We start from the raw sequence: 2,857 nt of genomic DNA, 5'->3' as shown, positions 1-2,857 counted from the left end.
AGAGCGAGCGCGCACGAGCTGAGAGCGAGCGCGCACGTGACCCAGCCATACATATGGGGGGGGTCTAAACAACTTTTACTTTCTGAGCTTCTACAGCCTGAAGCTCAATAACTTGTATCTCCGACTCCTGCCTGGTTTTTAATGAACTTTGATTGACAGGCGCAGAAATACGCTTTAACATAAAGTCGCTGAACTTCTGGAACTTTCAGATTTTTAGTTTATTTTCAGGCTTAATGGTTTTATTCATTCCTTTCATCAGAGGTCATTTCAGGTCGTTGTTCTGATGCCTGCATGCCTCAGCAGACCCCGACTGGAGAGCAGGGCACCTGGGGGGGGGGCTTCATGCCTCCACCTGCAGCAGCTGGTTGGAGGGGAGGCCGTGGGGGAGGCAGGGGGGGGCCTCAGGGCTGCAACTGATGATTATTTAGCAAATCAATTAGTCATCAGATCACCAAAGACTCCTGAAAGTCTAATTATGTAAAGATCCTCTTCTGGAATAAAAGCGGCTGAAACGAAATAATTTTCCTTTCAGGAGTTCAGGATTTAACAGATGGAAAGATTTAAAGTTTTTTTTTTATTGCAATCTTGGTCAAAGTGTGTGGCTCTGTCAGCTGAAGGTACGTTTTAGATCAGGGGTGGATAAATCTGTTTCCTGAGGGCCGCCGTCCTGCAAAACCTTCGGTTCACCACACCTGAATAAAGTATCAGATGATGGAGAAAACTCTGGAGGAACCGACTGCATACTGGATATCAGTATACCCAGTTTACCCAGTATACTGAGTATCATAAATATCATAAATTTATTAAATTATTATTTTTTAATTAAGGCCTTAATTGGGGTTAAATTCATTAAATGCTATTATCTAATTACATTGAGTGCTTTATACAAATAACACTCAATGCAGTTCCATTTAAAAACAAACATATATTTTATCGCTATTTATTTGCGCAGAACTACGTCCGGTTGATCGTAAAGACGTAAGTTCGGAAAATAAACTTGCAAAAAAAATGCGAATTTCAACAAAAGTGGCTGAATTAGAGGAAATGAGGACATTTCTGCAGCTGAAGGTAAAGACGAAGGTTTTCATCCTGGTTTTATATTTATTTATATATGAGACTCACAGGTAATTATTTATGGGATTAAAATTATTTTAATTTAATTAAATCAAAGTTACTCATTCCTGTATAAACCCTGCTGAGGATGGAGCTAAAAGTTGCAGGAAATCGGCCCCCAGGAACTGGAATCCCCCCCCCCCGTTTAAGAGTTCCTGTAATTCAGTTAACGATCAATCAATTACTGAATTAGTTGTTGATTTTGTTCAATAACTAATTAATGTGATGAATTGTTTCAGTTGTAGTTCAGAATAGTTTCCCCCTGAAAGGCCAGCCGCTAACAGCCCCCCCCCCCTTTATTCGATCAGATAAACGTTAATATGAACTCTAAGCGTTTTATAAACAAACTTATGGAGTTTAGAATCAGATAAAGTTTCCCTGCGGCTGATAAATTATAAAGTTAAAGGAGGGAAACAATGTGAAGCAGAATAAAGGAGGCTGAGGAGCAACCAGCTGCTCTCCTGCTGATCATTAGTGACATTCCATTAAAGCTGCTTCCTCCATGATGACGGTTGATCTGAACTTTTCACTGAATTAAACCGAGAGGCGCTGAGCTGAACATCTCTCTCTCTCTCTGGTTCACTTCCTCGCTTCGCTCCTGGAGCGCGGGACATGGAAACCTTCGGCAAAGACCGGCGGGTGAGGAGGGAGGTCAGCATCATCTTCCCTCGGGTCGCTCCGGCGCCTTTTGTCAAAACCCCGCCCACCGCAGGGCTGCGATGATGTCACCAACAGGTTCGTCAGACCCATCCAATCAAACACCTATCCGCATGTTGGCCTTAATCGGCTCCACTGGCCTGAAAGGATTTTGGAGAATCTGAGGGTCAAAGGTTAAAGAAGAGGTGATGAAGACGCACAGGCGGCCATGAAAGCAGAGACCTTCCTGACCCACAGAAACGTCCCTGCTGAGCGCAGACTGATCCGGTCTGGACGTCACTTCATGAAGAATCTGGAGATTCAACCAGAAGCGCTAAAAATAGGATGAAATTCGTCATTAAGGTGATTAAATTTAGGACTGAATGAGCTGCTTGTTCTTAACTCCTATATAAAATATTTCATCTGCCGGGATGCAGGTTATGCAAACCAGTTACCGACTTCCTGATTTAAAACGGTACAAATATAATAAACGTATTTAACAGTAGGAACATTAATAAAAAGCTATAAAACATTTCAGTGTATTCTCATTATCAGTTCGTATGAAATCGTACGAAAAGTTATGCACAGTATTTCGTACGTTTTTGACGTTTTTTCTGTCGTATTTTTACGACAGGATATCCGTGCGCATGCGCATCTTACAAAATCTTACAAATCAAATAACATAGAATTTAACATACAATTAACCCGAACCCTAACATACAAAACAGCAAGCCACCTAGTTAGAGACATCAAGAAGTAATTATTGCGCTGTCCGTCCCAGTTTTACGTCCGTCCGCCGATCTGCTTTTTTCGTCTGTCTGGCTGCGCACTGATATGTTTTTTTGAGGAAAAGCGTCAAAAACGTACCAAATACTGTGCATAACTTTTCGTACGATTTCATACGAACTGATAATGAGAATATGTTGAACATTCACCGCTGCTGTTTCTCGTCTTTTTATTCTGATTTCAAGATGGTCAGACATTCAGGGACATTAGCGCCACCAACTGGTGAGGAGGGACATGGTTTTATTCCAAAAAGCAAAAAAATAAACTTTGTTTCCAAGTCTGAAGACGTTTCTCTTCCATCCAGGAAGATTTTTCAATCCAA

The 2,857-nt window shown here is 41.6% G+C and overlaps 1 protein-coding gene across 1 annotated transcript in view; it reads right to left on the bottom strand.

Moving 5' to 3' along the window:
• Nucleotides 1-2,857, bottom strand: part of LOC107103470 (inhibin beta B chain-like) — a 15,308-nt gene that overhangs the window by 9,224 nt on the left and 3,227 nt on the right. The gene's annotated exons all lie outside the window — the stretch shown is intronic.

This window comes from Cyprinodon variegatus, unplaced genomic scaffold (genome assembly GCF_000732505.1).
Source record: "Cyprinodon variegatus isolate N-32 unplaced genomic scaffold, C_variegatus-1.0 Scaffold1456, whole genome shotgun sequence".
In the NCBI taxonomy this organism is placed as follows: domain Eukaryota; kingdom Metazoa; phylum Chordata; class Actinopteri; order Cyprinodontiformes; family Cyprinodontidae; genus Cyprinodon; species Cyprinodon variegatus.
This window is presented reverse-complemented; position numbering and strand designations above follow the sequence as displayed.